Consider the following 21,158-nt stretch of genomic DNA (forward strand, 5'->3'; position numbering starts at 1 on the left):
CTGCCTCTGAATTTGTCATTGGTGCCAATGTGCACAATGACAGCTGGGTCTTCCCCAGCCCCTCCCAATAATCTGTCCACCAGATCCGTGATGTGCCGAAGCCACTGTGCCCATCAAATGCAGCCACTGTGCCCATCAAATGCAGCCACTGTGCCCATCAAATGCAGCCTCACTGTGCCCATCAAAGGTAGCCTCACTTTGCCCATCAAAGGCAGCCTCACTGTGCCCCATCAAATGTAGCCTCACTGTGCCTATCAAATGCTCCCACTGTGCCCCAATCAAACGCAGCAACTGTGCCATATCAAATGTTGCCAGTGTGCCCTTGCCCGCCGTCTGTACTTACCCTGTCTCAGTGGTGGTGGGACAGCTCCTCGATATCTTCGCCCATCCTCTCTTCCAGTCCTCTGCTATTATTGAATGCCTGATACTTGTCCAATCACAACGCCTGTTGTTTCAGCCAATCAGGTGACCGGTAACAGATCCGAGCACCTGATTTTCTAACACAGGTGAGTGACCTGCGAGTGCCCAGCATGGCACTCGCAGGTCACTTTTATTGACGCCTATTAGAGCCTATGGCTATAATCAGGTGCTTCAAAAACACTCCCCGCCGCTGTAATTCAGGCGCCCAGGATCCAATAGAGGGTGGCAGCGGCGGCCATAGGTAGATTCATGCAATGCATGAATCTATCTATTGATGATAGAGGGGTGGCTGGAGAGAGGGGACGGGGCCCGTGCGCCCCCATGGATGCACCGCCACTGACCCCCAGGCCCTTTTCCATCCTAGATTCCCCCAGAGGTTCTCCTCCTAGCGACTAGATTGTGTTCATATTTTTGCCACCCAAATGCATTATTTTCCACTTTTTTACATTAAACCTCATTTGCCACGTAGTTGCCCACCACATTCATTTGTTCAGATCTTCTTGCAAGGTTTCCCCATCCTGCGGAGAAGTTATTGCCCTGCTTAGCTTAGTATTGTCTGCAAATACAGAGATTGAACTGTTTACCCCATCCTCCAGGTGGTTTATGAATAAATTAAATAGGTTTGGTCCCAGGACAGAACTCTGGGGGACCTCACTTTTCACACCAGACCAATAAATTAAAAACATTTGCCATCTCTCCATCCTTTGTACCAAGATTCCCTTCATCATTTTTTAATGGAGCCAATGTGATCTGACCTCCCTCTTTTACTATTTATATACTTAAAGAATTTCTTGGGATTATTTTTACTCTTTTTCGCAATGTGCCTTTCGTGTTCTATCTTAGCCGCCCTGATTGCACCCTTACATTTCTTATTGCATTCTTTGTAAAGTTGAAATGCCGATGATGATCCCTCAGCCTTGTATTTTTTGTAGGCCTTCTCCATTGCTTTTATATACATTTTTATGTTGGAGTTAAGCCACCCAGGACTTTTATTAGCTCATTTAAATGTATTTCCCATTGAGATGAACTGGCTAATACCCTTATTTAATAAGCTCTTAAAGCATACCTATTTCTCTTCCGTGTTTTTTGTTCCTAAGATTTTATCCCATTTAGTATTTTCTAGCAAGGATCGTAGTTTATGGAAGGTGGCTCTTTTGAAATTTAGTTTCTTTGTATTTGCCTTATGTTTCCTATTTGTGTGATTTATATTGAAACTAATTGACCTGTGGTCGCTGTTTCCTAAGTTGCCCCGTATTTCCACAGGTTGCAGATAGGACTTGTTATTATACTTAGTGGCATTAGTGAACAAGCCACGTAGTTTTGTCCAGATGCATACTATCTCCTTATTGGGTATTTTGAGGTTGCATATAGGACTTGTTACTATACTTACCTTGAGTTTAGGTGCTTTGGTCAACCTACCACTAATGCTACTCTCTGGAATTTGTTCCACGCTGGCTGTCTCTACGTCTGGTTTAAAAAAGCCACACTAACTTGTCGGCCATCTTCTTTCCCAGCTGAGCTGCAACCTCCCATTTAGGTGCAGTCCGTCCCTGCTAAAGAGCCGGTAACCGACTGAGAAGTTGGCCCAGTTCTCCAGGAACCTGAACCCCTCTTTTCTACACCAGCTCTTCAACCACTTGTTTACTTTCCTAATCTCCCACTGCCTTTCTGGTGTGGCGCGAGGTACTGGTAGTATTTCTGAAAATATTACCTTAGAGGTCCTATTCCTCAATTTAGCTCCTAAGTCCCTAAAATCATTTTTTAGGATACTCTATCTTCCTCTGACTTTGTCGTTGGTGCCAACATGCACCATGACAGCTGGGTCTTCCCCAGCCCCTCCCAGTAATCTGTCCACCAGATCCGTGATGTGCCGAACCCAAGTGCCCGGTAGACAACATACAGTTCGGCGCTTCAGGTCTTTGTGACAGATTGCCCTGTTTGGCCTTCTAACAATTGAGTCCCCTACCACCAGAATCTGTCTTCCTTTTCCCTTGGTTTCACGCAACGGGGTGTACTTATTGGGATGTTACAGCCCAGGATTGGCCTCCCTGACTCTTTCCCCTCTACCCTTTCTGACTGTCACCCATCTACTCTGCTCTGGTGCCTGCCCTTCTTTCTCTCCACCCGCCTCTATACTGGCCCATGCCAGCAACTGCTGGGTACCATCCCAACTCTCCTTAAAGTGGTTGTAAACCCTTACAAACCACTTTGACCTACAGGTAAGCCTAGATTAAGGCTTACCTGTAGGTCCAAGAAATATCTCCTAAACCTATACGGTTTAGGAGATATTTGCCCGAAGACAGGCACCGCTGTGTACGGCGCATGTGCCGTAGACAGCGGCGCGCAGACGCACTGAGCGCGGCATTTCCAATAATGGAGCTGCCGCGCGTGTCGGCTCCCGTGCGCATGCACGGGAGTGACGTCATCGCGGCTCCGCCGAATGACAGCGGCGGAGCTGCGAGACGCCACCAGCAAGATGGATGCGGCGGACTACAGGGGACAGCGGCGACTTCGCTGGCTCCTGTGTCAGGTAAGTGACACATAATGGACCACTATGCGATGCATAGTAGTCCATTATGCTTTGCCTTTGCAGGGAATGAAAGAGGAAGTAAACTCATCAGGGTTTACTTCCTCTTTAAGTCTTCTCAGTGTTGACAGTTGCTTTCCTAGATTCAGAACCTGGGCTTCCAGGGAAACAAGGTGCTTACATTTTGCAAAGCAGTATTCGCCCTCGATCGGATCATCAAGGAACTCATACATGCAGTAAGATGTACACCAAGTTGCATCTCCATACCCGCCGGTCATCATACTCTCTAATTTAATGGGGTTTGGGAATTATGCTCTGTCCAATTAACTAACAACTAGCTTCCTGACACAAATACCCAACAATACACAGGTACTCAACAATACAATACACAGGTACTCAACAATACAATACACAGGTATTCAACAATACAATACACGCGTATTCACAGCATGCAGCACTCGGGTACTCACAGCACTTGGGTACTCCCAGCACACGTGCACTAACATGCACTCGGGTACTCACATCACTCAGGTGCTCACTGCACACATGCACTCACAGCACTTGGGTACTCAAAGCACACGTGCACTCACAGCACTCGGGTACTCGCCACACACAATACTCACCACACACAGGTAGTCACCAATACATAGGTGCTTACCACATACAGGTACTCACAATACTCAGGTACTTACCAATACACAGGTACTCACCAATACACTGTCAGCTTTTTTTTGTCTCTCTGTGTCATCCTCCGCTTGCAGTCTGACACTGGCAGTCAGTCACCTTTAGTCATGTCGCTTCTCTAGTCCATCTGTCACACTTCCCAGTGGAAGACTTTGCCATCAAAACTCGTCGGGCCAGCATCTCCTGCTTTCCACATTGCTTTTTATGCTTCTATCCAGTATTACGAGCCCGTTTGACGCACTGCCGTACGGTATGTGCGTCCATCTTATCTGGTAAGAGTACCCTACCTCTTATTTGTGAATTTGTCTGAAGTGCCTATCAATATATTCCACAGTCTACTTCGAGCAGACGTTGCACTCCATCCGGAGATCGAGGGGAAAGAACTTTCTTAATCTACATATATTTCTGTGTGGACATTGACACAGTTTTTCCGTTTAGGTTCATGCCTCACCACTTATTTTATACTCATTTGTGTGTATTTTTCACTTCTGTTTGTAATGTTGTATTTACAGGTTACTTCGAGTCACTTCCTATCAATCTCAGTTCTACTGAGGTTGTCTTCTTGGAATGTTCCTTTTATTAGGCACTAATTGTTTAGCCCTACACTATTTTTTGGCAATCAGTATGTACAGAAGAGGAGTGATGAGGGTATGACAGTTGGCAGTATGTAGGAGAGGAGTATGGAGGGTATGACAGTGGGCAGTATGTGGGAGAGGAGTGCGGAGGGTATGACAGTGGGTAGTATGTACAGGAGAGAAGTGTGGAGGGTATCACATTGGGCAGTATGCATAGGAGAGGAGTGTGTAGGGTATGACAGAGGGCAGTATGTACAGTAGAGGAGTGTGGATGGTATGACAGAGGGCAGTGTGTACAAGAGAGGAGTGTGGAGGGTACGGCAGTGGGCAGTATGTACAGAAGAGGAGTGTGGAGGGTATGACAGTGGGTAGTATGTACAGGAGAGAAGTGTGGAGGGTATGACATTGGGCAGTATGCACAGGAGAGGAGTGTGGAGGGTATGACAGAGGGCAGTATGTACAGTAGAGGAGTGTGGATGGTATGACAGAGGGCAGTGTGTACAAGAGAGGAGTGTGGAGGGTACAGCAGTGGGCAGTATGTACAGAAGAGGAGTGTGGAGGGTATGACAGTGGGCAGTATGTACAGGAGAGAAGTGTGTAGGGTATGACAATGGGCAGTATGTACAGGAGAGGAGTGTGGGGGGTATGACAGAGGGCCGTATGTAGGAGAGGAGTGTGGAGGCTATGACAGTGGGCAGTATGTACAGGAGAGGAGTGTGGAGGTTATGACAGTGGGCAGTATGTACAGGAGAGGAGTGTGGAGGGTAGGACAGTGAGCAGTATGTACAGGAGAGAAGTGTGGAGGGTATGGCAGAGGGCAGTATGTAGGAGAGGAGTGATGAGGGTATTACAGTGGGTAGTATGTAGGAGAGGAGTGTGGAGGGTATGACAGTGGACAGTATGTAGGAGAGGAGTATGGAGGGTATGACAGAGGGCCGTATGTAGGAGAGGAGTGAAGAGGGTATGACAGAACATCTCTCTACAATATAGGGGGTAGGTGGCACAAATTAATATTTATTTGAAGCCGGAAATGAAAGATTTGAAGACATACAGGAGTTACCTCTATGAACATTAAGAATTATATTGTGAAGTGTGTGCTTTAACCCTGACATTTATCTGTCATATTTATCCATCATTCCATAGCAGAAGAGACATGGTTATAATGTGGAAATATATTATCTCAATAACATTGAAGTGACTTGGAGAGGGGCAGAGAGCGGGCTTTCTCTGGTGAAATTAATCTCAGCAAACTCTCTATTGCTTCCCGCACAGCCAGCAGAGAGGCACAATGGATGGCAATGGGGAGAATTCAGTCTACAATACATCTCATTACAGCCGGGAACGAAGCACAGACCGTGGCCATCATAAATCTGCAATCAAAATAAAGACTTCTCTGTGCCCCTCGCTGTGAATTTATCTGCCTTATTTATACGGCTGCAGCCATTCGAGTGAAATATATCTCGCTGCAAATCAGTGCATCCGTAAATGGAATATCCGAGGATTTAAAGGATGGCTGAATCCAAAAACCGCTAGGCTGGTACGGCGGTGGCATGCCAAGTTCCGATTCTGAGCTCTCCGCACATCCCCGCGGGCAGAGGGCGCAGGACAGAAACATACCGTACCTCGATGGATTCTGCATAGGGATATATGAGAAGTTCATCGATACCTGTGACAATAGTAGCTTGGCTGAAAAGTCAAACATTGATTATCAAAGGCACATTGGAGGCATGGGCAGGTCTTGTCACTATGGTGCAAGACAGCAGGAAACACTCAAGCCTGGCACACACGATCGGATTGTTGGCCAACAAAACCGTGGACTTTTGTCCGAAGGGCGTTTGCCCAAACTTGTCTTGCATACAAACGGCAAGGAAATGTTGGCCAACAATTACGAATGTAGTGACGTACTACATGTTTTTTCAGCTCTTTAGCGCCACCCTTTGGGCTCCTCCTGCTAATTTCGTGTTAGTAGAAGTTTGGTGAGTGTTGATTCACGCTTTTCATTTCACACTTTTTAGTTAGTTTCTGAATGGCCGTTTGTCAACCAGACATGTTGAGGAATCGGAGGAGATAACGTGTCTAGAATCTAGTCAATTCTATATAAGAATAGAATTGACTAGAATAGAAAAGAATAGAATAGAAAAAAAAAACGATAGAATAGAAAAAATTATATAACCGTCTTCTGAAATTCCAATTACGAATAGAATAAATTCAAATTTGAATAGAATATAAAATAACAGAATAGAATAGAATACACAATAGGAAATAATACAATTCAATAGAATAAAACTGAATAGAAAGAATATAATATAGCCATTTTCTGAAATTCTAATTTCGCATAAAATACACTTAAATTAGAATAGAATAAAAAAAAAGTATAAAAAAAAAAACAATAGAATAGAAAGAATAATATAACCATCTTCTGAAATTCCAATTTCAAATAGAATAAATTCAAATTCGAATAGAAAAGAATAGAATAGAAAATAAAATAATATAATAATTTCCCAAAAATACAATAAAATGAATTAGAATTCAAATAGAATAGAAAATAAAAGAATAGAATTGACTCGAATATAAAATAATGGAATAGAAAGAATAATATAACCATCTTCCGAAAATACATTCAAATTTGAATAGAATAGAAAGAATAGAATATAAAATAAAAGAATAGAATAGAATACACAATAGGAAAGAATAGAATTCAATGGAACAAAATTGAATAGAAAAAATATAACCACACAGCCATTTTCCGAAATTCGAATTTTGAATAGAATAAATTTAAATTAGAATAGAATAAAAAAATAGAATAAAAAAAACCCAATAGAATAGGAAGAATAATATAACCATCTTCCAAAATTCGAATTTCAAGTAGAATAATTTCAAATTCGAATAGAAAAGAATAGAATAGAGAATAAAATAATATAACCATTTCCCAAAATACGATAAAATAAATTAGAATTCAAATAGAATAGAAAAGAATAGATTAAAATAGAATAGAAAATAAAAGAATGGAATTGACTAGAATAGAAAATAATAGAATAGAAAGAATAATATAACCACCTTCAAAAAATTCCAATTACAAATAGAATAAATTCAAATTTGAATAGAATAGAAAGAATAGAATAGAAAATAAAATAATAGAATAGAATACATAATAGGAAAGAATATAATTCAATAGAATAAAATTGAATAGAAAGAACATAATCATAATTTTCCAAAATTCGAATAGAATACATTTTAATTAGAATAGAATAAAAAAAGTAGAATAGAAAAAAACAATAGAATAGAAAGAATAATATAACCATCTTCCAAAATTCGAATTTCAATAGCATAAATTCAAATTTGAATAGAAAAGAATAGAATAGAAAATAAAATAATATAATCGTTTCCCAAATTATGATAAAATAAATTAGAATTCAAATAGAATAGAAAAGAATAGATTAGAATAGAATAGAAAATAAAAGCATAGGATTGACTAGAATAGAAAATAAGAGAATAGAAAAAACAATAGAATAGTATAAAATCAAATAGAAAGAATAATATAACCATTTTCCAAAATTCCAATTACGAATAGAATAAATTAAAATTCAAATACAATATAAAAGAATAGAATATAGAATAGAATACACAATAGGAAATAATAAAATTCAATAGAATAAAATTTAATAGAAATATAACCATATAGCCATTTTCCAAAATTCCAATTTCGAATAGAATACATTTTAATTAGAATAGAATATAATAATAATAGAAAAAAAGTAGAATAGAAAAAAACAATAGAATAGAAAGAATAATATAACCTTCTTTTAAAATTCTAATTTCAAATAGAATAAATTCAAATAGAATAGAAAAGAATAGAATATAGAATACACAATAGGAAAGAATAGAATTCAATAGAATAAAATGGAATGGAAAGAATATAACCATTTGCCGTTTTCCAAAATTCCAATTTCGAATAGAATACATTTTAATTAGAATAGAATATAACAATAATAGAAAAAAAGTAGAATAGAAAAAAACAATAGAATAGAAAGAATAATATAACCATCTACCAAAATTCGAATTTCAAATAGAATAAATTCAAATAGAATAGAAAAGAATAGAATATAGAATACACAATAGGAAAGAATAGAATTCAATAGAATAAAACTGAATAGAAAGAATATAACCATATAGCCATTTTCCAAAATTCGAATTTCGAATAGAATAAATTTAAATTAGAATAGAATAAAAAATAGAATAAAAAAAAAAACAATAGAATAGGAAGAATAATATAACCATCTTCCAAAATTCGAATTTCAAGTAGAATAATTTCAAATTCGAATAGAAAAGAATAGAATAGAGAATAAAATAATATAACCATTTCCCAAAATACGATAAAATAAATTAGAATTCAAATAGAATAGAAAAGAATAGATTAAAATAGAATAGAAAATAAAAGAATGGAATTGACTAGAATAGAAAATAATAGAATAGAAAGAATAATATAACCACCTTCCGAAAATTCCAATTACAAATAGAATAAATTCAAATTTGAATAGAATCGAAAGAATAGAATATAAAATGAAATAATAGAATAGAATACATAATAGGAAAGAATATAACTCAATAGAATAAAATTGAATAGAAAGAACATAATCATATAGGCATTTTCCAAAATTCGAATAGAATAAATTTAAATTAGAATAAAAGAATTTTTTTTTTGCATACAAGAGAAAAGAATGTAAGAGACAATAAAATAGAATAGTAAAAACAATAAAATAGATTGGAATAGAAAGAATATAACCATCTTCCAAAATTCTAATTTCGAATAGAATAGATTTAAATTAGAATAGAATAAAAGAAATGTGCATATAATAGAAAAGAATGTAACAGAAAATAAAATAGAATAATAAAAATAATAAAATAGATTGGAATAGAAAGAATATAACCACCTTCCAAAATTAGAATTTTGAATAGAATAAATTAGATTTCGAATGGAATTAAAGTCAAATTTGAATGCAATTTGAAAAATGTGAATTGATTTGAATTTGAATAAACAAAATTAATTCCAAAAAAAAATTCAACGAATTTAACTAAACAAATTTATGTAAATAACGAATGGAAACGAAACAATTTTTTTTTTCATTCTGCGCATGTCTAGGGTAATAATTTAAATAAAGAGTTTACTGGGGTGTGTTTATTTTATTGTGCTGAATGTGCTAAACTTAAAAAAAAACGCTGAGGGTTTAATGCCGCTTTAAACTCCGACCTTGATTAAGAAGTTGCTTTTGCATGAAGCAGCCCCGTTAATTGTCCCTCCATCAATACGGAGAACCTGAAGGAAATGTCATCCTTGCACTAGAATCTACAACATAAACGGCACATAAACTGCTATGATGATAAGTGTTGAGGGAAGATGTTTTGGCGAAGTAATTTACATCAATTTACAAGAAGCTTAGAAGTGTTGACTTTTATGAGTCTATAAAATTAGTGTAAAATCTGCAAATTTTCAGTCCATTATAGGGACACCTCTGTATAAAAACTTTATTGTAGCCTTTCACGCAGAACTGAAATAGATGCCATTACCCAACAGCTGAGTAAAAACCGAGCGGCGGTGTATAATCAGATACTTTTTCGTGAGTTCAAAGGGTTCCTTCTGATATTTTACTTGTACTTTTATGTTGCCAGCTGATTTACTTATTGCTTGTATATTTTAGGGAGCCTGGTGGAAAATGCTCCCAGAGAAGATGCTAAGTACACAGTATGTGGACAAAGGTATGTTGACTCCCCTTGCCACGTACCTTGGTTGGAGGCCGAGTTGACAAGAAAGCCTCACTTGGTCTGAGCACCCCCATGAATGCGGTGGCAGAGGTGCACAGGGCCTGATTTCTCACAAGGCCACCAAGGCCAGGCCTCGGGGGCGGCAGGGGTGGCGCCGCATGCGCTGAACGCAAATTGGCGCTGAAAATCCCCACAGTCATCAGGCAGCTGGCATGAGCAGCACGCACACACGCAAGTGCCAGTGCTGCTTTTTATTTGATCAAGGAGCGGGCCGCGGGTGGGCGGGGCCTTGATGCTCTGGCCCCGCCCCTTTCTATGCTGCCTGCAAGCAAGCGCGGTCGGACTCGGAGGAACAGAGGCCTCGGTATGGAGGAGTCTGACTGCGGCGCGGGGTGGAGTGGGGTCAAGTGAACCTAGCAGCAGCAATGTGGAGGAATGACCAGGAGGACAAGCTAGGTCTTCTTTCTCCTCCCCTGGCTCCCGCAACCCCATGTGTAGAACTGGAAAAGTAGAAAGTTTTAAAATGTAATGGGCACACTGGCTGCATTTGATGGGCACACTGGCTGCATTTGACGGGCACACTGGCAGCGTTTGATGGGCACAGTGGCAGCGTTTGATGGGCACAGTGGCAGTGTTTGATGGGCACAGTGGCAGCATTTGATTCCACAGTGGCAGCTTTTGATGGCACAGTGGCAGCGTTTGATGGCAGTGTGGCAGCATTTGATGGGAACAGTGGCAGCGTTTAATGGGCACAGTGGCAGCGTTTGATGGGCACAGTGGCAGCATTTGATGGCACAGTGGCAGCGTTTGATGGCAGTGTGGCAGCATTTGATGGCAGTGTGGCAGCATTTGATGGCACAGTGGCAGCGTTTAATGGGCACAGTGGCAGATTTTGATGGCACAGTGGCAGCGTTTGAGGGCACAGTGGCAGCGTTTGGCACAGTGGCAGCATTATCGATCATCTTTGGGTCAAGAAAGACTGAACAGTTTAGCTTTACTTGCCAATGAGTCAGAACTTTTAAATACTTTGTCCTACGAAGATATTATCGATGAGTTTGCCAAAAGAAAAGTCAGAACAAAAAAATTGTAGGGAGTTTCTTACTGCTATAATCTTTAAAAGGCATTTTCTGCATTACAGAGTATTTTCAGTCCGTACAATTAAAGCCAGTTATTTTCAGTGTTCTCGTGTGTGGAGATATGTTTTTAATTGATCTATTGTAGCAGTCATCGATAAAGGACGAGAATGGTGGTGTGGGGGGGGGGGGGGGGGGCGTCATTGAAGGATCTCGGCCTTGGGGCGGCAAAGGGAGTAAATCCGGGCCTGGAGGTGCAAGGCTCAAAGAAGCACGGGTGCCGGTAGCTTGGTAGCAGGTGATTGCCACGGAGAGAGACGAAGTCAAGGTGAGCCATGGTCACAGTGAGGCAGTAGTGTGGTCAGGAAGCAGGCAGAAGTCAGTACCAGGGAAGCAGGTGGAGCAACAAGGTCCAGTAGCAGGCTGAGGCAATACCAGAGAAGGAGTAGGGAAATTTAGGATGCCAACACATACCCATATCAGTAATCTACCTAGTCTACTGCCATCAAGCAATCATGTTTTTATTACATCATGCCACTTAATTGCATTGTGCCACCCTAAGTTGTGTATATATATAGGAATTCGTGGGAATGCTCATCAATTTTCATATTGTCATGTGTTTCCAAGTTGATATCATTATGTATCCTTGATGTCCATGCCATATGTGTAATTCACCTCATGATCCAGATATTTTTACTTGTTCTATATTATTGAAGTCCATTTATATGTCCTCTATGTCAATAAATTTTTTTTACTTTTAACCACTTGCTTACTGGGCACTTAAACCCCCCTCAGTCCCAGACCAATTTTCAGCTTTCAGCGCTGATGCACTTTGAGTGACAATTGCGCGGGCATACAACACTGTACCCAAATGAAATTTTTATCATTTTTTTCCCACAAATAGAGCTTTCTTTTGGTGGTATTTAGTTACAGCTCGGAGTTTTATTTTTTGCTAAACAAACAAAAAAAGATGCAAAAAAAAAAAAATCATGTTTTAATAGTTTGTTATAAAATTTTGCAAACGGGTCATTTTTCTCCTTCATTGAAGTGCGCTGATTAGGCGGCACTGATAGGCTGCATTGGTGGGCACTGATGGGCTGCATTGGTGGGCACTGATGGGCTGCATTGGTGGGCACTGTTGGGCTGCACTGGTGGGCACTGATAGGCATAGTTAAGGCGGCACTAATAGGCACAGATAAGGCGGCACCGATGGGCACAGATAAGGCGGCACTGATGGGCAAAGATGGGCACAGATAAGATGGCACGGATGGGTGGCACGGATAAGTGGCACGGATGGGTGGCACGGATGGGCACTGATAGGTACCACAGATAGATGGGACTGATGGGCACTGATAGGTGGCACTGATAGGTGGCTCTGATAGGTGGCACTACTGGGCACTGATGGGCGGCACTGCTGGGCACTGATGGGCGGCACTGCTGGGCACTGATGGGCGGCACTGGGGTGCAGCACCTTTGAGGCAGATTGGGTGGCACTGTGGGTGGCACTGTGGGGTGGCACTGTGGGTGGCACTGTGGGTGGCACTGTGGGTGGCACTGTGGGCACTATGGGCACTGACAGGGGGCACTGACGGGGGGCACTTACTTTTTCTTTTATTTTACTTCAGGATGGCACTGCGGGAGGCAGGTGGGCACAGGCAGGTGGCAGGTGGTCCCTTGTATTGATGGCCGTGATCGGGACTGATGTCCCGATCACGGCCGCCGGTGATCGGCTTTTTTTTTCTCTCCTCGCGCTGTCAGCGCGAGGAGGAATAATAGCCGATTACCGGCTCCGTTCTATCACATGATCAGCTGTCATTGGCTGACAGCTGATCACGTGATAAGGGGTCGGGATCGACCCCTTACACGGATCGGTGATCAGGCGAGTCTCACGGACTCGCCGATCACAGAGCGCGCCGCGCGCGCCCCTCAGGGGGCGCGCAGGCCGCTCGTAACCAGGACGACGTCAATAGACGTAGTCCTGGAAATGTAGGTCCGCGCTAATGCCGTCATTTGGCAATAGCGCGGATCTGAAGTGGTTAAATACCCCCACTATGAAAATGGACGCTATAGATAAAAACCAGATGACAACGTTTGATATCATATGGAAACCCTGGATTAAATATTATACGTCAGATAATATTGACAACCGAGTTTTATTGTTATGGTGATTAAGATTTTTTATAGAATTACAACATTAGATGATATATAAAACCTCCTCCGGAGAATTATTCCCTCCCCTTCCCCTCCTATACACCTTTTATGTTCTTCCCTTACTATATAATACTTACTATAAACATACTTTAGAAGTTATGGTCAAAACTTTAAAATCATATATTTTCTTTTAGACATATTTATATTTTCTTGGGATTAAAATGTTTAAAACTCAGCTATAAGAATGTTTTCAAATTCTAAAATATATAAAGGCCATTTATTGTCATTCCCACGAGAATATCTTGAAATTCTTCTTTGCTTTGTATCATCCGTACTTCAATATGTCTACTTTTTATTTCTGGTATCACATAATTTGTCTTATATTCTGTACATGTAATTTATTTTAACATAAAATAAAATTTTTGAACGAGAAATACCCCTACTATGTCGAGAACCTCATTTAAAGTCCCAAATGTCCCTCCTTTTTTTTAATGCTGATACCAGGAATGGAGGCACATGATATATGTTCCTCATCTAAAGTCCCAACTGTGTTTTTACACCCCCCCCCCTTTTTTTTGCGAAGAAGCAGGCTGAGAATAGTCAGAAGCAAGACGAGGTCAGTATCCAAAATCCACAGAGCAAGGTCAGGAATGAGCCAGGTCAGCAACGGAGATCAGTCAGCAAAAGCAGGAACACAGGAACAAGAGTCAGGGGAAAGCTGAAGAACATCCAATTGATTAGTACACAGCAGGGTTTCCTTTAAATAGGCAGCATGGTGCCTATGTGCGTGGATGTGCACATAAAAACACAAATGTGCACTCTAATGTGCATTGGGACTATGTGCCAATGCACATAGTCCCATTGCACATTTGTGTGCACATCCACGCACATAGGCGCCAAGCTGCCTATTTTAAGGAAACCCTGCTGTGTACTAATTGATTGGATGTTCTTCAGCTTTCCCCTGACTCTTGTTCCTGTGTTTCTGCTTTTGCTGACTGATCTCCGTTGCTGACCTGGTTTGTTCCTGACCTTGCTCTGTGGATTTTGGAGACTGACCTTGTTTTGCTTCTGACTATTCTCAGCCTACTTCCCTGGTATTGCCTCAGCCTGCTTCTGGACCTTGCTCCACCTGCCCAATCTCATCTATGTGCTGGTACATGTGTACGAGCATTAGCTGCATGGGAATGAGCATTAGCTTTGCAAGAATGAGAATTAACAGTAGCTGTTTTAGTATTGGTCCCCTGACACCCCACCAAAGGATTGGGTTCAAGAGTTTACAGTGAAGGGTTCTTTTAATATTACAACATACAAAGACATTTTGATGGTTTGATGAGTTTGGTGTGGAGGAACTCAAGTGGCCTGCACAAAGATTTGACCTCAACTCTACTGAACACCATCCATAAAGACATGGTTTGATGAGTTTGGTGTGGAGGAACTTGAGTGGCCTGCACAGAGCCCTGATCTCAACCCTACTGACCATCATCCATAAAGACATGGTTTGATGTGGAGGAACTCTAGTGTCCTGCACAGAAACTTGACCTCAACCCTACGGAATACCTTTAGTGTCAACTGGAATGTTGATTGTTAGACAGGTCTTCTCATCCAACATCAGTACCTGACTTTACAACTGTTCTTTTAGCTAAATGTGCCAAAATTTCCACAGACACCCTCTAAATTCTTGTGGAAAGCCTTCCCAGAAGAGTGGAAACTGTTATAGCTGCAAAGGGAGGCCAAGCCCATATTAACTAGTTCCCAACTGGCTCATGCAGACTGTGGCACAAGTCCGTATGGGTGCATTCATCCTTTTTTTCGGCCACCAGAAAAGTAAGTAGGAACAGCGAAATGTCTCCTCTCCTACTCAGTCCTATCCCCATGCAGTTAGAACACACTGAGGGAACACTCTGCTAGGGGGTGTTGGGGGTTCGGTTTCAGTATTTAGGCCGATAGTTGAGAAAATTTGTCTGTTGTTACAAAGTGGTGCCAACAGGACCAAATCTTGTTAAATTTGGATTGAGTCTCTTTCGCTTGGTGGACAAGATCCTCCATCTCTGCGTTTTTTGTTATGCATCAAAGCCAATCTGTTATCGTAGGAGGATTGGGATTCCGCCAACTTCATGGTACGCCCATTTTCGATGCGTTTATCATATGTATAGCTAGAGAATGACTGTATGTTTTAGGCGAGGTGGAGGAGTGATGTAATAAGAATTGTGCCAGGGAAAAGGTTGGATTTGTGGGCATGACCACCAAATGTGTAATAGTGAGCCTTCAGCATCGGTGCATTGCCAACATTTGGACGAGACAGTGGGGTAAATCTTATCCAATTGCCAGGGAGTCCTGTACCACCTTGAGACTCCTGCGTTAAGACATTAGCTGTTCCTTTGTGTATGCACGTGTATATATTTTCCCATTCCTCCCCTGTTAAGTCTAGGGAAAGTTCTTGTTCCCATTTGCTGTTTACTTTATTGGATTTGGGGTTGTGATTGGAGAACAGCATGGAATATGTGTCTGAAATCAAATGTCTTTTTGACTCCTGTTTGCTGCAGGTCGTTTTGAATGGTGTTTTCTGGCGAGACCAGAGTGGGATAAGTTTAGAATTGGTTAGGAAGTGTCGGATTTGGACGTAGGTCCAAAATGGGAATGTTTGTGTTGGGTTATGAACTGCTCTTTATCAAAGAAATGTTCTGCATGAAGGTCGTGTGTGGCCAAATGTCAGTTAGAAATGTATCATATAGTCTCGGGGAGAAGCAAGGACTTTGGCATATGGAGGTCACGGGTCCTGGTACTGAGGAAATCTTATGTTTTAGACACGTATCTTGAAAGATGTGTAAGGTGTTACTTATTAAGGGGTGGGATTTGCATGGTGGTGGAACGTGTTCTTGGGCTGTCCAAGGAAGCTGGCGTAAGGGTAGGGAGGAGAAAGAGTATTATTGAAAAAGCCTATGGCGTGAAAAACACACCCAAAAACTTCCACCCGGTGCCAAAAAAAGTGGACACACATCAAGAGTGACACACAAAAACGTGCAACGGGTGTCTGCTGTCCTCCACAAGGAAGGACCTTACCCTGATCCCCCGGGGCGTTAGGCTCCAGACGGGGACTGAGGTACCAAATACATGGCCCATCCAGCCGAAGCCGGACGACTGCCTTTCTCCGGAATGTCTGCCGAAACAGACCCACCCAGGTACTAGGGTAGGGCCCCCCCTGAAGGGAGACCCCCAAAGAGAGGGCGAACCAAGCCAGAAGGCCTATGTCCACCCTCCCAAAAGACGTTCAGGGTTGGCCCGAGGACCGACACCCTACTAGTCAAACGTGCAAGTGAGTGCTCCAACTGAACCCAATCTTTGACTTCGGAATGTATATTCCAGTCTTATCCTTGCGAGTTTGCATGCTCTGTGATATTTAGATATGTCAGGGAGGCCTATGCCACATATTAGTTTTGGTATAGTTAGGCAGTCATGGCCCAGTCTAGGTCATAGTTTACCCCATAGGAAAGTGGTGCAGGCTTTCTTAATGAGGACAAGAATGTAGGTGGGAGTTTAATTGGCAAGGTTTGCATTAAGTACAGTACTTTGGGGAGGATCGTCATTTTAATGATTGCTGCTTGTCCGAACATAGAAAAAAGACCAGTCGACCATGACTGTAGGTCTTGAAGTAGGTTTTTCAGGGTCGGGAGATAGTTTTTGATATATAGGTCGGGTATGTTGGGCTTTAGTTGAATGCCCAGGTACGTTATCGCATCTTGCTGCCAGGTAAACGGGAAGTTAGATTGACATTGTTGTAACACGTCTCGTGTCAGTGAGATATTCAAGGCATGGGATTTCGAGAAATTGATCTGTAGATTGATCAGGTTTTTGAAATTAGAGAAGTCTTGGGTTTAGGATTATAGTTATAGGGTTGGTCAGAAAACTGAGAATATTGTCCGCGAATGCAGCCAATTTATATGTTTTTTTGGCTATCGATACACCTGATATATCTGGGTTTGCTCTAAGTCTTCTGAGTAGTGGTTCTAGAGTGAGGACAACAATTATGGGGGAAAGATGGCATCACTGCTGCATTTCATTTGATATTGAGAAGGCATTCGACAGGTGGCCATTGACATGTACTTTCGCTGTCGGCGAGGAGTACAGTGTAAGTATAAAGTTCAGCATATGCTCTCGGAGTCCAAGAGTCACTAGCATTTCCAGGCCACTCTGTTGAATGCCTTCTCTGCCTCAAGGTAGAGAAAGAATCCAGGTTTGTGATTTGAGGTCAACGTGATTTGAGGTGATGTATATTTATCACTTTTTAGGTGTTATCCCTGGCCTCCCTTCCTTCCTGAATCCTACTTGATCGAGGGAGATAAGCTGGGGCAGTAAAGGTAGTAGTCGGTTTGAAAGGATTTTGGCATAAAGTTTGAGGTCTACATTAAGTAGGAAGATAGGTCTATAGTTTGTGACTAGAGAGGGGTCCTTTCCTGGTTTTGGGATTACAGTTATGTGTGCTTGTAGTAGAACTCTTTGTGGGGGTGTATGTGAAGAAAAGAAGCTAAAGGCTTTTAAAAAAATGGGGAAGCAGGGTGTCTGTAAAGGTTTTGTAGTAGCCTACCGTCAATCCATCTGGGCCAGGACTGTTTCCAGTTTGTAGTTCCATAAGAGCGAACTTTGTTTCTTCCACTGAGAGAGGACGTTCCAGGTTTTCAGCCACCATGTCAGATAATGACTTGGGGCTATAATTGTGCAAAAATTCTTTGCGGTGTTGGAGTCTGGTCGTGTGCTCTCTCTGCGGATCTGAGGCGGGCAAGCTGTATAGCTTAGTATAGTATTGGACGAATTGGTTTGCTATAGCCATGTTTGATACTAATTTGTGGCCCGAGGAGTCTGTCAGGAAGTGTATGGAGATGGTCGCTCTTTTGTATTGAAGCGCTTTTGCCAGCATTTTACCGGATTTAATTGCGTATTCGTAGAACACTTTTTGAGACAGAATGTATTTCCTTTTAATTTTTTTGCTCCTCTAACAGCTTGGTTCTAGCCTGAATGAGATCTAGGAGTGTGTCGCCTGTGACATCTTCTGTGTTCTCTCCAGTTTGTGGATTTGTGCAGTCAGGGCGTCAGGATGTGCTTGTCACTCACGCCTAAGTTTGGCTGATAGGGCTATTCGTTCCCCTCTCACCACACATTTGTGTGCTTCCCATTTGGTCATCTGGGAGGTATCAGGGTGATCGTTTTCTAACAAGTATTGGAGTAGACATTTTTGTATTTTGGCTATCACGATTGGGATCAGTGAGGAGCGATGAGTCTAGGCGCCAGAGTGAAGAGCGGGTGGAAGATTCCGAAATTAATAAGAACATTGAGATGTGGTGGTGATCTGATAAGAACATCGGATCTATGGTTGTGTGGGAAAGCAGTGTCGGGTCTTGCTGGGATATGAAAAGGTAGTCAAGTCTTGAATAACTTTGGTGTGGGGCGAGAAAAATGTATAATCCTTGGTGTGCAGATTTAGTGTGCGCCAAGAGTCGTGAAGTGTAAGTTCCTTCATACATGTTTTAATTGCTCAAAGAGCTTAGTATGGAAGGGAGGATGCACCATTTGATGTGTCTAGGAGTGGGTTCAGTGCAACATTAAAATTCCCCCCCCCCCTCCTCGGTATCAGCACACCCTCTCTAAGTGACGCAAGCAGGTGAGTAACTATATGTAAGAAGGTTACTTGGTGAGGAGCAAAAAGTTAGCAAGGGTGACGGGCCTCCCTCTTTTCTTGCCTTTCAAGTAAGATAAGAGGGAGGCCCCCCGATTGGAGCTCAAGGATCCCACTACAAGTGAGCTTTACAAAGACCCTACTAGCTTTCTCCCTCTAGAATATGATGTATACTGTGTGTTCCTGCAGTAGTAGCACAGAGAATTATATTGCACCAGCTGCATATCTGTCAGACAGTTGGAAGCGCAGTTTATGGGTCATAAAGACACCAAGTCATACTGGACATTTGGCAGCACATCTGTTTTTAAACAGGCGGTGTGATTGCTGATTAAACTATCCTTCTAGTATGTTTAGGTAATTTTATGCACATTGCCAATTATTGCTCTATGCAATTGCATGTTGATTTTTACAATTTTTTTTTAAGCGCCTGCGTCCCATTTACTGGGTCTTTATGCCCGTTGCTGAAAGCACTGCCCGATCATGATGATTAGGATTGCATCAATACCACTTTTTTAGGACCGAGTACAAGTACCGATACTTTTTTTCAAGTATTCGCCAATACCGATGATTTTTTTTTTTTAATGTCATGTGACAGTGGCACTAATATGCAGCACTGATGGACACTGATAGGTGGCATTGATGAGACATGGACTGTGTCAGTAGTTTTTTATTTTATTTTACAATTCTATTTTTTACATTTTTGTTTGTATTATTTTTATCACAATTCATATTTGTTGTTGTTTTTTTTTTTTCACAATGCGTTATTTTTTTTTAGGGGGGAGTGGACGCTGTCAATGATTGTTTTATTAAATTTTTTATTATTTTTACCATTTTATTTTTTAATATTTATTCATTACTATTTTTCCTTGTTTTATTTGTTTATTTTTTATCAACCCTGTGGGGGGGGGGGGGGGCTCTAAACAGACCCCTGACATCTGAGGACACAGATTCCCCAGTCTCTTTCTCTGCAGGCTCATCTGCACTGAAAATGAATGGACAGGATACAGAGGCTCCTCTCTATTCATAAACACAGTTACGATGCTCAGTTATGAATGCACAGAGTCAGTAATCACTGACTCTGTACATTCCGAAACAGAAGGCGCCAGGGGGCGAAGGGGGACTCGAGGAGGACCCGGAGAGCCGGAGGAGGACACTGGGGAGACAGAGGAGGACACAGGGGACAATCGGGGATGATCGGTGCAGTGGTGGGGGCAGTTATAAGCACTGATCTCCCTGACAGGTGTGGGAGGGAGAGGAGGAGAAGCGGCTGTCAGCAAAGCTATACAGGGAGATTTGGGCTTGTAACTGCCCCCCACCACAGCACCGATCACCAGTGAGGCTGCCCAGCACCCCCGCTACACTGAGGACGCTGGGTGTACTGGCCTCCTGCCAGGGATCGGGTCAAGCAGTGCTCAGGATCAGCACCAATACTGATACTAGGCTTCCTCAGAGGGAGACGTGATTACAAAACGCGTTAGCGCATGTCCACGCAGCTCCCCTGTCTGCCAACCTCAGCGTTTGTGATCCAGGGTCTCATCGTGTCCAGCAACACCAGGAAGCGATGAAAATTACATGTGCTGTGCAGTAGAGACTTAACATTGCCACTGCGGTTTTTATCTGATGTTCTTGTAAGCATATTATTTTTATTGGTTGCAGGTATGTTCCCAAATAAAACAGTATTACCCTATGTGAATTCCCTATTTTTTTGCATGGCATATTTGGTAAGCAACCTTAACCACTTGCTTACTGGGCACTTAAACACCCTTCCTGCCCAGACCAATTTTCAGCTTTCGGTGCTCTCACACTTTGAATGACAATTACTTAGTCATGCAACACTGTACCCAAATGAATTTTTTGTCCTTTTTTTCCCACGAATAGAGCTTTCTTTTGGTGGTATTTGATCACCTCTGGGGTTTTTATTTTTTGCGCTATAAATGAAAAAAGATCGAAAATTTTGAAAAAAAAACGCATATTTCTTTGTTTCTGTGATAAAATTATGCAAATTATTAGTTTTTCGTCATAAATTTTGACCACAATTTATACTGCTACATATCTTTGGTAAAAATAACCCAAATTAGTGGATATTATTTGGTCTTTGTGAAAGTTAGAGAGTCTACAAGCTGTGGTGCGAATCACACAAAATTGATCACATCTGATGTACTAGTGGACTATCTCGCTTCTTGCGACCCAAACAAGTCAGGAAAGTACAAATACCCCCCAAATGACCCCTTTTTGGAAAGTAGACATTCCAAGGTATTTAGTAAGAGGCATAGTGAGCTTTTTGATGTTGTAATTTTTTC

This window comes from Lithobates pipiens, unplaced genomic scaffold (assembly GCF_037356315.1).
Source record: "Lithobates pipiens isolate NorthernLeopardFrog02 unplaced genomic scaffold, aLitPip1_a1.2 Scaffold_16, whole genome shotgun sequence".
Taxonomy (NCBI): domain Eukaryota; kingdom Metazoa; phylum Chordata; class Amphibia; order Anura; family Ranidae; genus Lithobates; species Lithobates pipiens.